At 44.2% G+C, this 14,237-nt stretch overlaps 1 long non-coding RNA gene across 1 annotated transcript; it reads left to right on the top strand.

Annotated features, from left to right (window-relative positions):
* The first annotated feature begins 1,011 nt into the window (after nucleotides 1–1,011).
* Nucleotides 1,012–10,744, top strand: LOC142246423 (uncharacterized). Its single transcript, XR_012724896.1, has 3 exons — nucleotides 1,012–1,089; nucleotides 8,635–8,764; nucleotides 9,817–10,744. It is a non-coding gene; the product is annotated as an uncharacterized LOC142246423 (long non-coding RNA).
* The last annotated feature ends 3,493 nt before the right edge of the window (nucleotides 10,745–14,237 follow it).

Below are 14,237 nucleotides of genomic sequence, written 5' to 3'. Positions count from 1 at the left end.
TAAAAAAAGATCCAAAATATTATCAAATACTAAACAGTAATGAGTTGTATAGATGCATCACGAAAGATAATCAGATAAAAGTACAGAGATTCAATCTATAGAGGGAGAGAGATATATGAGAGGTTGTGGAAGCAGTTCCGGACTCGGTGTGATTCATCAGTGATATGGTGAATTACAATTACATTTCTTTTTTTTCCTTTGTTCTTAATGCACTAGAAAGCATCAGTAAAACAGCGCAATAATTTTTACTGAAGAATAGAAATAAGAAATATGTGTGAAGTTTACTTGTGGGACAAAACTGTACTGAATTTTTTATTTTTCTATTTATTGTACAATTGTTTTGATTGTTTTTTTTTTTTTTTTAAATACCGAAGAAAATTTGCCTGAAATTTAGAAATTTGATGCAGCTATCTATCTCACACATTGTACGTTGCAAACAATTTCTTTTGTACAGTTGTTTTATTAGTCAAATTTTACATCTGTTCGCTTTATAGCAATACGGCGCTCTGCTGCCGATGCTGGCATTGTGGTCTTGTAATTACTGAATCTAAGAATTCTTAGTAAACAGCATTTTGCGGAAAAAACAGACGTGAATAGAGGAAATGGATGGGATTTTTGGATTCACCATACCAAAATTCAGAACAATCACATGTTATCTTGTCTGCAAAATGGATGTATTTGTTACGGAGTTTGAACTCAAGCAGTGCATATTCCGGAATTCACGTCCAAGCTGGCAAGACAACCCCAACAATTGACCCTTATATTATGTTATCCCATGAAACTATTACCTTATGGATATCCTGTTGGACCAATTGTATATAGAATCCTGGAGCTCTCTTCTTCATTGAAATGCTGTTGATACACATCATCCCTGTACTGGGGCAGTGGCCATGTTTATTCAGGTGCTATCTAGGATGCAGATGTGATGTGCAGGAACATTTTTCATATGTCAGTTATAGCTCTGTTATATGCTTCTAGGACCTATTTGTTTTTCACTGAATCTGCCTATATCGGTGCAAGAAACACATCCAAACCGTCAACCACTGTCAGCTGATTGGCCTCCAGTGCACGGTCCATCTATGATACAAGGTAAATGACCATGTGTGCCCGTCTTCCTGCATCTGGTTTGTCTGAAAAGCTGTAAGGAACCATATTACTATATACAGTCCTGTAAGGGAGGAGTTTGAAAAATATAGCCATGATGGTATTTCTTGTACGTTCTTCTGATTATAAGCAGTAAATTAGTGTTGTGTTGTATCCTCTATCTTGATGAAAATTATTGTGCCATATGACTTGCTAAAATTAAAAAAAAAAAGGGGATGATGATCGTACCCATGGCAGTACCACAATCTTGTGCCATCTGGCTTGCTAAAATAAAATGAAGGGGATGATGATCGTACCCATGGCAGTACCACAATCTTGTGCCATATGAATTGCTAAAATAAAAAAAAGGGAATGATGATCGTACCCATGGCAGTACCACAATCTTGTGCCATATGACTTGCTAAAATAAAAAAAAGGGAATGATGATCGTACCCATGGCAGTACCACAATCTTGTGCCATATGAGTTGCTAAAATAAAAAAAAGGGGATGATGATCGTACCCATGGCAGTACCACAATCTTGTGCCATATGACATGCTAAAATAAAAAAAAAGGGGATTATGATTATATCCATGGCAGTACCACAATCTTGTGCCATATGACTTGCTAAAATAAAAAAAAGGGGATGATGATCGTACCCATGGCAGTACCACAATCTTGTGTCATATGGCTTGCTAAAATAAAAAGAAGGGGCTGATGATCGTACCCATGGCAGTACCACAATCTTGTGCCATATTACTTGCTAAAATAAAAAAAAGGGAATGATGATCGTACCCATGGCAGTACCACAATCTTGTGCCATATGGCTTGCTAAAATAAAAAGAAGGGGATGATGATCATATCCATGGCAGTACCACAATCTTATGAAACTTGTAAAAAAAATAAAACCTTTGAGCATCTTTGGGCTACTTATGCAAAATGAAAATGTATATATAAGAAAAGAAGTGGTAAGAATTGGGAGCATTATTTTGTTTGAAACAGATGAGATCAAACGTGTCAAAGAAGTCTGGGTAATAAATGGTTGGTTGGATAGGCTTTTTACATATTTTCTGAAGTATGTCTTGAATTCAAGTTAGGTCAAGCTGGTAAGAGTTGACAGTTAACAAGACCCTGCAGCAGAGAAGGGTTACGAGAGCAAACAGAGATTTTATTAAGAAGTAGGGAGTGAGTTGTTAGCTGGATAATGTAGAGCACACAGAGGCTGACATGCGAGGCCGCAAAGTGTGTGAAGAAAGGAGACAGTGATAGCAAGCAAGTCACTGAAATAGATACGTGGCTTTGGATCTGTATACAGATGGCAAGCACTGGTGCTCCAAACAATAGAGACCGGAGAATAGAGCTCAGCGTCAGTGGTACAGAACCAAAGATCCAAAAGGTATATGTCAGTGTGAGTGGGGACTCTAGAACAGCAAGCAACATAGAGGATTATGTGTAAGTTAGCCCTGGGGTGTCAATAATGGACGACTGGGCAGCAAGGGCAGAGCACAGATCCATATGATAGTTCCTCAAATCCAGATGACACATCTCATGACTGTAGCTCATGTATCCAGCTCCAATCTCTATAGTCCATCCATAGGCAGCATGGCCTGGCCACAGCAACAGATTCTCGCCCACCCAGGTCATAGCACCAATTCTATCCAAAAATATGTGTTTCCTCACTTTTCTACCTCTATTGGGATCAGCACCTTGGATGAAGAAAGGTGATTACAACCCACCCCCTTAAACATTTGTTTAATGTGACTCCAAGTATGAAGGAGGTTAGTCTCTGGCCAATCTGCAGGATTGTGTATCTGGAAGCCCCCTGCAGAGGGAAACAACAGACGCACAACCACCACCAGATGCAGGACAATGAATCCTACTACAGGCAACTAATATGAAACACTGTTACAACCTCTTCCCCCTTCCAATTGTGTACAGACAAGGGACCAGAAATCGACAAGCAAGCACATCTCTAATAAAAAACACAAAAATGAGATCGACATAACCAGCGCTCCGTGCTGGAAAAAGATCCAATAATCTTTAGTTCGCAGCCAGCCCTTCACATCAGTCACTGTACAGGAGTAGGAGGTGAGCTGTGAAATAACCTATTGTGAATGGGGGATCCTCTTGTGTTATCTGCTGTGTCACGGGGTCCTTCTCCCATATCACACAACAGAGCGAGAGATGATTGAACAATCCAAAGAACATTTATTCCGAGCAAAATCAGACGGTCCATAAAATAATCCACCACACGGAGGATAAAATAGTCCAGAAACACGGATATAGTCCAGTAAGTGATAAATGTCCAGGTCTCTTTGGGGAGCCTCAGCTTCTCCCCCAGAGGATTAATCTTCCTGCTTCTCTCTTGAAGTTCTCAGACAGACTGACTAATCTCCCAGGTAAGCAGAGAGTTTGGTTGGATCCCAGGCCCCCCTCCCCTAGACTTAGGGACAAAAGCCCAGAAGGGGGTGATTAACCTGCAAACAGGACAATGTACACAGAATGGACAGAGCACCATGTCTAAAATACGAACCTACACAAAATTATACACAACCCCTCACATTCCACCAACACAACATCTCCCTCCATCACATGCTGTATATAGAGGTGTTATCAGTTATTGTACAGGAGTAGGAGGAGGAGGTGAGCTGTGACCTTACCAATTGTGAATGGTGAATCCTGTGTTATCTCCTGTGTATAGAGGTTTATCATTCACTGTACAGGAGGAGGAGGGGAGCTGTGACCTCACCTATTGTGAATGGTGGATCCTGCGTTATCTACTGTATATAGAGGTGTTATCAGTCATTGTACAGGAGGAGGAGGTGAGCTGTGATATCACCTATTGTGAATGGTGGATCCTGCATTATCTACTGTATATAGAGGTCTTATCAGTCATTGTACAGGAGGAGGAGGTGGTGAGCTTTAACATCACCTATTGTGAATGGTGGATCCTGCGTTATCTACTGTATATAGAGGTGTTATCAGTCATTGTAATCCTATTGGTGAAGATAATGAAATTACAGCGGAGACGCAATCTCTACAGAACAAGTGTCAGTCTCAGATTTCAGGACATATATTGTTTTATTAGGCATTTTTTACATTGATTATACAAATTGTTTAAAAAATAATGTTTTCTGACAATACAGTGGCTGAGGTGTGGAAGTATGAACAGTTTTAGGTAAGAGAAGCCTCTAGGAGGTTGTTCTTCTCTGCAGGGAGTCGTGTTATAGCGTGAGGTGGGGCCGGGGGAGGTCGGTGCACAGGTTACCATGTACTGTATGTGTATTGCGGGTTTACAGTCACGGTTATTGGCAGTTGTACTGGAAAGTTTGCATTTTATTCTCCTATTAAATTTTATGACCAAACTTTACTATCTTGTGTGGAATGTGGTTTTGTACAGCGCTCCAGCCTTTGGCTGCTCCTCAAATCATTGTTTGAGGTCAGTGACGATTAGTATAAAAGTTTTACTTTGTGTTTCCAGCCCTGACAGATCACTGAGCAGAGCCGATCCCTCCCGTATATTATCATCAGCTAACAGATCCCTCCACTCTATGGTCATCAGATAGCAGATCCCTCCACTTTATGATTATCAGATAACAGATCCCTCCACTCTATGATTATCAGATAGCAGATCCCTCCGCTTTATTGGCATCAAATAACAGATCCCTCCACTCTATGGTCATCAGATAATAGATCCCTCCAATCTATGATCATCAGATAACAGATCCCTCCGGTTTATGGTAATAAGATTACCGATTCCTGATACCATCAGATAACAGATCCAACCGATCTATGATTACCAGATAACAGATCCCTCCACCCTATGGTCATCAGATAATAGATCCCTCCAATCTATGATCATCAGATAACAGATCCCTCTGCTCTATGGTTATCAGATAATAGATCCCTCCACTCTATGGTCATCTGATAACAGATCCCTCCACTCTGTGGTTATCGGATAATGGATCCCTCCACTCTATGATCATCAGATAGCAGATCCCTCCACTCTATGATCATCAGATAACAGATCCCTCCACAAAGAAAAAATGAATAACTGGGTCCATAGTAACCATGTAGCATATAGCATGGAGGTTCACCATTAACAACAAAACAACCTACATAGAAACTCCATAATGTCATCCATACAATCCTCATTAGATTGAATACCAAACAATATTTTCTTTATAGAAATCTATAGAAAATTTATTTAAATGCAATTTAGTAAAAAGTTTTCCAGGGACACAAAAAAGTGCAACACATAGTACAGAGATATGCTTAAAAACATGTGCAAAGCTAGTCAGGGAGGTGTGTCAGTACAGAACAAGCTGAAATATGTGCATGGTATAGCTCACAGAGACAGCATAGCTAGAATGCATTAGTGTTTCAGTTCCACATAATACAATCAAAAGTGCACTGGAGTACATGAAATGACAAATGAGTAAAACGTCATGTCATAAATGTGCACTGCGGATTCAGAAACACATACAGAATATAGAAATCACCATGCATGGCTACAGTGCATTGATATATCAGTTCCACACAGGGCCAGATTAAGGTTGGTGGGGGCCCCTGGGCAGAAAATCTGGTGGGGGCCCAATAACGTTAACAATTTTAGCCGTAACAGTAGAGCACGCACTGTAGCATTTAGATATAAATACTGCACCTCAGTCTCACATTCCCCCTTCTCAGCATACTGTGCCCTCCTCCATACTGTGCCCTCCTCCATACTGTGCCCTCACACTGGCCACCTTGCTGCCCCTTATCTATACTGCTTATCTCCTTCACTATCCAGTCACTATACTGCACCTCAGTCTCACATTCCCCCTCCTCAGCATACTGTACCCTCACACTGGCCACCTTGCTGCCCCTTATCTATACTGCACCTCAGTCTCACATTCCCCCTCCTCAGCATACTGTGCCCTCACACTGGCCACCTTGCTGCCCCTTATCTATACTGCCTATGTCCTTCACTATCCAGTCACTATACTGTACCTCCGTCTCACATTCCCTCTCCTCAGCATACTGTGCCCTCCATACTGTGGCCTCACACTGGCCACCATGCTGCCCCTTCTCTATACTGCCTATCTCCTTCACTATACAGTCACTATATGTTAATGTACCCCCATGGTCGTCTGGCCACAGTGATTGTACATACTCACTTCTCCTCGTTCCCCCGCTGCTCCGGTCTCCTCGGCGCGTCCATTGCTGTCGTTCGACCTATCAGCAGACGCGCAGTGATGACGTCACCATGCTCCGCTGCAGAGCTGTCAGAGCGCCAACAGAGACAGTGAGGAGAATCATGAGAGAGAGCCGCCCAATCTCATCATTGCTCTTAATTGTATCGGCAACTGCGATGCCGATACAATTGAAAGTGCGATCCTCGGCGGGGGGGGGGGGGGAAGGCTGGTGACAGCGCTGGCACCGGGCCCCCTGACTAGCGGTACGCCACTCCTGCCACCGCGATTGGGCCCCCCGGCAGCTCAGGGCCCCGGCATTTGACCGGGTTTACTGTGATACAGACACCAGATGTTATACAATATACACATTATATGCCATCTGATGTGTGTACACAGTATATCACACTGCTCTGTACACTGGATGTGGTATACCATGTACACAGTATATCACACTGCTCTGTACACTGGATGTGGTATACCATGTACACAGTATATCACACTGCTCTGTACACTGGATGTGGTATATAATGTACACAGTATATCACACTACTCTGTACACTGGATGTGATATACCATGTACACAGTATATCACACTACTCTGTACACTGGATGTGATATACCATGTACACAGTATATCACACTGCTCTGTACACTGGATGTGATATACCATGTACACAGTATATCACACTACTCTGTACACTGGATGTGATATACCATGTACACAGTATATCACACTGCTCTGTACACTGGATGTGATATACCATGTACACAGTATATCACACTGCTCTGTACACTGGATGTGGTATATACACAGATATACAATGCTCTGCACTGATCACACCTGGGCCTACAGCACCTCACATATTCTATATGTAATATGGGCCATATAGTATAATGTGTGCTGCAGGCTCAGATGTGATCAGTGCAGGATCTGTGTAGTGATGTCTCTGCTGGAGATCAGTGTGAGCTATTGCAGGGGAGGGATGAGGCCGATGACCCGGCACTGACAGCCCGACCTGATCTGCAGCAGGTCACACTCCTGCAATAACTCACACTGGTCCTGCCGGCAGAGCTGCCGCTGACACTATGAAATCCCGTCCTGCTCCCTCCTCACTGCAGCCTAATGGCCCGGCACCATGATGGATGACGTCACACTCACCATCATCCACCGAGGCCTCTGCTCCAGTCCTCCCACAAGCTCCTCTACAGCACGAAAAGCAGCAGCAGACGGCGCGCGGTGACGTCATCCTTGCAGACTCAGCCCACACAGCATGCAGTGGGCGTGTCTGCAGCACAGTGACGGCCGGATTGAAATTCTTTAAGGGTACAGTGTAGTCCTGAACCTTAATAAAATGGCGCCCACACTGATGGTGGTGGGGGCCCCCTCAGAAGCTCTTGTGGTGGGGGCCCCTGGGCTGAAGCCCCGCCTGCCCCGCCTATAATCCGGCCCTGGTTCCACATAATGTAATTAACAACACACTGGAATACACTGAATAGCAAGGTAAGATGTCATATTATATACATACATGGAGACCCATGCAAGATGTGAAAAGCACCATGCATGCTGTCCTATGAGCATGGAACAAAACTCAAATGGTTATGATAACAGGACTATCCTGTGAGCATGTGCCATTGCTCAAATATATGCGATGCAATAAGAAACATCCTTTCAGCAAGGAAGATGGCGATGTTCCACCATAAGTAAAGGTACTGTGACCCACCAGGAACACTCCTGTGTTCAAGCCTGACACACCACCCTGCACCTCAACGCGTTTCGCTTATCGCTTCATCGGGAGGTGCAGAGGTGACATCCAGGGCTGCTTATATCTGGAATGAACAGTACTTACCATCCTATTGTGGCGCGCCCCGGAGATCCGATGCCCATCCTCCACTGTGTCCGGCGTTCAGGAAGCGGGAGTGCGCATGCGCACAACCCGACAACCATTAGATCACCAGACATAGAGAGGAGGAGTGATCAGAGCCCCGTGCACGCACAGGATGGAGTCCACAACCGCCATATTACATGAGGGCAAACAACAGGGCAAGTGAAAACCGAGCATAAGAAATAGTTGCAAAGGTAGATATATGACAAGTTGAACAATATTCATGAAGTAATATCCATAAAGTCTTTTGAATTGCAATTATTCCAGATCTTGAAAATGCAAACGGTCCAGATAGATCTTCCTGTTCTAGTAGCTCCAATATATGCAGATACAAGCAGCCATCTCTAAAAAGTATGGAATGGTGATAAAAGGGAAATGGGAAAAAATAAAAAATATTTTTTTGATTTGGCAGGGGGAGATCAATCAGTTGGATATCTTTATGCAGCGTCTCAATGATAATATGAATAACATTAGACTAACTTATGTCTTCAGCAGTGAACAAATCGAATATTTGGATGTACGAATATTGAAGGGGACGGACGGAACACTGTGCACGGATATTTTTCGTAAAACCACGGCTGTAAATTCACTTTTGAGTGCCAGATCATCACATCCGAAAAAGGTGATTGATTCTATTCCTACAGGGCAATTCTTGCGCGCCCGACGGGTATGCTCCAATAATGTTTCATTTGAGCAACAATCTGAGGATTTAAAAAGAAGATTTAGGGCAAGGCATTATCGAGAAAAATCTATACAGGAGGGATATGCCAGAGCAAGGGATACTCCACGCGATACCTTATTAAAAACTCACCCTAAGAAGAATGATGACATCGTTCATTTCATCACTCCCTATCATGGACAATGGAGGGAGATGTTCTCCATTGTCAAAAAATATTGGTCAGTGCTTCTCACTGACTATGACTTGTCCCTTATACTTACCTCTGGACCTGCAGTGACGCCAAAAAGATCTAAAACATTAAAAGATCAACTTGTAAAAAGCCTCTATACTCCGGCAGTCAGGAATACTTTCGGGATAAATAGGGGTCCCAGATGGGGGTCACGCTCCTGTGGGGACTGTGGGGCTTGCCCACAGATGGATCGTACAGGTGAATTTTGGGATTCTTCTAGGGAGAATACCTATAGAATTGTACACTCCATAAATTGTCGATCCACCGGGATTATCTATTGGGCAATATGCCCCTGTGGCCTCATTTATGTGGGCCTGACTACCCGAGAGTTCCGGACACGCATCTTGGAACACATCCGTGATATTAGGAACGCGGCTAAAGCCACAAAACCGGATGAAATTTTGCTTCTAAAGAATATCCCTAAACATTTTAGGGAACGTCATGATTGTAACTGGCGGTTACTCAGATTCAGAGGTATTGATAAAGTTTATCTTGGTGCGAGAGGGGGTGACCTCAGGAATGCCATATTTAAGAAAGAGGCCAAATGGATCATCACTCTTGATACAGTAAAACCGCGGGGGCTGAATGATATGATCAGCTACAAGCCCTTTCTGATTTAATGGCTCACGGTCTGTAAATGTGTAGTGGAGGTATTGGTTGTGTTTGCGTACCAATTGCCGTTTTATATTCTGACATTCTTTTCTCTTTTTTTATCTCCTTTTTATTTTTTCCCATTTCCCTTTTATCACCATTCCATACTTTTTAGAGATGGCTGCTTGTATCTGCATATATTGGAGCTACTAGAACAGGAAGATCTATCTGGACCGTTTGCATTTTCAAGATCTGGAATAATTGCAATTCAAAAGACTTTATGGATATTACTTCATGAATATTGTTCAACTTGTCATATATCTACCTTTGCAACTATTTCTTATGCTCGGTTTTCACTTGCCCTGTTGTTTGCCCTCATGTAATATGGCGGTTGTGGACTCCATCCTGTGCGCGCACGGGGCTCTGATCACTCCTCCTCTCTATGTCTGGTGATCTAATGGTTGTCGGGTTGTGCGCATGCGCACTCCCGCTTCCTGAACGCCGGACACAGTGGAGGATGGGCATCGGATCTCCGGGGCGCGCCACAATAGGATGGTAAGTACTGTTCATTCCAGATATAAGCAGCCCTGGATGTCACCTCTGCACCTCCCGATGAAGCGATAAGCGAAACGCGTTGAGGTGCAGGGTGGTGTGTCAGGCTTGAACACAGGAGTGTTCCTGGTGGGTCACAGTACCTTTACTTATGGTGGAACATCGCCATCTTCCTTGCTGAAAGGATGTTTCTTATTGCATCGCATATATTTGAGCAATGGCACATGCTCACAGGATAGTCCTGTTATCATAACCATTTGAGTTTTGTTCCATGCTCATAGGACAGCATGCATGGTGCTTTTCACATCTTGCATGGGTCTCCATGTATGTATATAATATGACATCTTACCTTGCTATTCAGTGTATTCCAGTGTGTTGTTAATTACATTATGTGGAACTGATATATCAATGCACTGTAGCCATGCATGGTGATTTCTATATTCTGTATGTGTTTCTGAATCCGCAGTGCACATTTATGACATGACGTTTTACTCATTTGTCATTTCATGTACTCCAGTGCACTTTTGATTGTATTATGTGGAACTGAAACACTAATGCATTCTAGCTATGCTGTCTTTGTGAGCTATACCATGCACATATTTCAGCTTGTTCTGTACTGACACACCTCCCTGACTAGCTTTGCACATGTTTTTAAGCATATCTCTGTACTATGTGTTGCACTTTTTTGTGTCCCTGGAAAACTTTTTACTAAATTGCATTTAAATAAATTTTCTATAGATTTCTATAAAGAAAATATTGTTTGGTATTCAATCTAATGAGGATTGTATGGATGACATTATGGAGTTTCTAAACAGATCCCTCCACTCTATGATCATCAGATAACAGATCCCTCCACTCTATGATCATCAGATAGCAGATCCCTCTGCTCTATTGTCATCAGATAACAGATCCCTCTGCTTTATCATCATCATCAGATAACAGATCCCTCAACTCTATGGTCATCAGATAACAGATCCCTCCATTCTATGATCATCAGATAACAGATCCCTCCATTCTATGATGATCAGATCCCAGATCTCACTGGTCTATGGTATTAATCTATTGAATGTTCGTCCTTCCAGGCATAACCCCTATAAGTAACTGATGACCCCAGCAATATCTAGGTGGCTTCTGAATGGCTTCATACTTACTTCATGGAATTGCACATTTCAAAGCTTATTGTTGTTTTTAGGGTAAATTCACAGCATAGACGTACGACGTGCTGGAATGTGAACCGGCCAGATTTATTTTTCAGGTGCGCCCAAGTTTTTTGCTGCTCCTCAAGTCATGAGTGCCGGTTGGTACATTTAGCATTGCCCTGTGGCTAAACCCTGTGCATAGCGAGTGACAAAAGTACATAGCAACATGGGACAAACCTTACAATGCAGATTACTGTCAATCCCAACCCAAAGAGAAGTCAGCGGCATCGCCTCCTGCCGAGCCAGCGTTGATGAGGAAGCAGGGGCTGAACGATCAAGGTTGCAGGGGTCGCGACCGGGCCCGGGGGTTCAGGGGACCCGAGGACCTCAGCCGCTATAGATGGGGCCGGCCTGGGCTAATATCACATCCTTTTGGAGATGACCTAATTTGCATATCCTTTCCCAAAGAGCAGAATACGGTACCACCTATCTATAGACCTAGTTCTGTTTCTCAGATCTCGTGGAGATGTTAGTGGGTTCATTTCCAGTTTCTCCTCCTTCAATCCCATGACCCTTGCCGATAAGTTTATGCTCCCCCTTAAACCAATGATCTTGATGGCAAAATATTGAAAAAATATTTGGCTTCTGCTGAATACACAGTAAAAAGGAGATCTAAGCGGTATAAACATATTGTTACTTCTCCCCCTTTGCCTGGCTCCCCCTTGTACTTATTAGGGTAACACCTCTGATGTCATCACACACAACCTTTTAAGGCCGTCTCTGGCTGCTGTGCGCTGCTTGTGTACTGGTGCCGTATAATTACGATCCACACATAAGGTACTGCATGACCGAGCAGGAAGCCACAAACCGGCTCACTGGGATCACCCAGGGGCAACTGTCTTGACAGGCAATGTTGGCGGCTTGAACTCGTAGTCTGGGCTTGTGATCTTGACAGGCGATGTCTGCGGCTTGACCTCGTAGTCTGGGATTGGGGTCTTGACAAGCAATGTCTGCGGCTTGACCTCGTAGTCTGGGATTGGGGTCTTGACAGGTGATGTCTGCATCTTGACCTCATAGTCTGGGCTTGGGTTCTTGAGCGATGTCTGCATCTTGACCTTGTAGTCTGAGCTTGGGGTCTTTGAAAGGCGGTGGCTGCGGTTTGACCTCGTAGTCTGGGATTGGGGTCTTGACAGACGATGTCTGCATCTTGACCTTGTTGTCTGGACTTTTGGTCTTGATAGACAATGTCTGTTGCTTGACCTCATAGTCTGGAATTGGGCTCTTGACAGGCAATTTCTGTGGCTTGACCTCATAGTCTGCATTTGGGGTCTTGACAGGCAATGACTGCAGCTTGACCTCGTAGTCTGGGCTTGGGGTCTTGACGGCGATGACTGCTGCTTGACCTCGTGGTCTGGGCTTGGGGTCTTGACAGGCAATGACTGCAAGTTGACCTCGTAGTTTGGGCTTGGGTTCTTGACAGGTGATATCTGCATCTTGACCTCGTAGTCTGAGCTTGGGGTCTTGATAGGCGATGTCTGCAGCTTGACCTCGTAGTCTGGACTTGGGGTCTTGACAGGGGAGGCTGCGGTTTGACCTTGTAGTCTGGGATTGGGGTCTTGACAGGTGATGTCTGCAGCTTGACCTCATAGTCTGGGCTTGGGTTCTTGACAGGCGATGTTTGCATCTTGACCTCATAGTCTGAGCTTTTGGTCTTGATAGGCGATTTCTGCTGCTTGACCTCATAGTCTGGACTTGGGGTCTTGACAGGCAATTTCTATGGCTTGACCTCATAGTCTGGGCTTGAGGTCTTGACAGGTAGTGGCTGTGATTTGACCTTGTAGTCTGAGTTTAAAGTCTTGAAAGGCAGTGGCTGCGGTTTGACCTCGTGGTCTGGGCTTGGGGTCTTGACATGCGGTGGCTGCGGTTTCACCTCATAGTCTGGGCTTGGGGTCATGATAGGCGATGTTTTGTGGCTTAACCTCATAGTCTGGGCTTGGGGTTTTGACAGGCGGCAGCTGCGGCTTGACCTCGTAGTCTGGGCTTGAGGTCTTGATAGGCAATGTCTGTGGCTTGACCTCTTAGTCTGGATTTGGGATCTTGACAGGCAATGTCTGTGGCTTGACCTTGTAGTCTGGGCTTGGGGTCTTGACAGGTGGTGGCTGCAGCTTGAATAAGGCAATATTGCTCTGGGTTTTCTTTCAGTAAATTATCTGACACGGGCTCTCTGGGGGCAGTCATTGGACCACTTGAATCTTCTGCAGGGTAGGCAATCTTCTTCACTCTTGCATATGTGCCTCTTTGAGTATCGGGGTAGTATTGGGCTCAGCTCCAGCCAGGGGTCTAATTACCTCCTCAAGTTCTCCTGACTTGTATCCATCTACCAGCAGATACTACCAAGCTTAGTCCAACCTCTGTAGATGTTCTCCAACATCTACCACTCTGCTGAATCAAGATTCAAGACCTACATCTCTTATTAACTAATCTAAGTGTTGCTCACACATTCGTCTCTGCTATCAAGGTGCTTGATAATTTACTTATCTCTGTTAGCAAGATTCCAGTTTTTCTACAAATCTCTGCTATTCCTGTGCACAACCACAGTTCTTCTGCGAGACACCAGTTTGCCTGTACAATCCGCACATCTGGCTCAGCTGCATCCAGTGCTTCCAGCTCAGCTTGCCCATTTGCTGTCCTCCATACTCTGCTGTACTGGTTTCGGTGATCCATGTGCCGTCCGGCAAGTCCATCTCTGCTGTATCATTGCCTTCATTCCAGGCATCTCAGGCTAACCTATGGCTGAGAGAACCCAACTCACCGGGTATATTATGAAATGATTCAGCGCAATCAGAGCAATAAAATTGTGTTCATGGGGCAACGATGGCTCAGTTTATGGTTATGGCGGTAATCA

Source organism: Anomaloglossus baeobatrachus, chromosome 7 (genome assembly GCF_048569485.1).
Source record: "Anomaloglossus baeobatrachus isolate aAnoBae1 chromosome 7, aAnoBae1.hap1, whole genome shotgun sequence".
Taxonomy (NCBI): Eukaryota; Metazoa; Chordata; class Amphibia; order Anura; family Aromobatidae; genus Anomaloglossus; species Anomaloglossus baeobatrachus.
The sequence above is the reverse complement of the archived record's forward strand: the minus strand, read 5'-3'. Positions and strand labels throughout refer to the sequence as shown.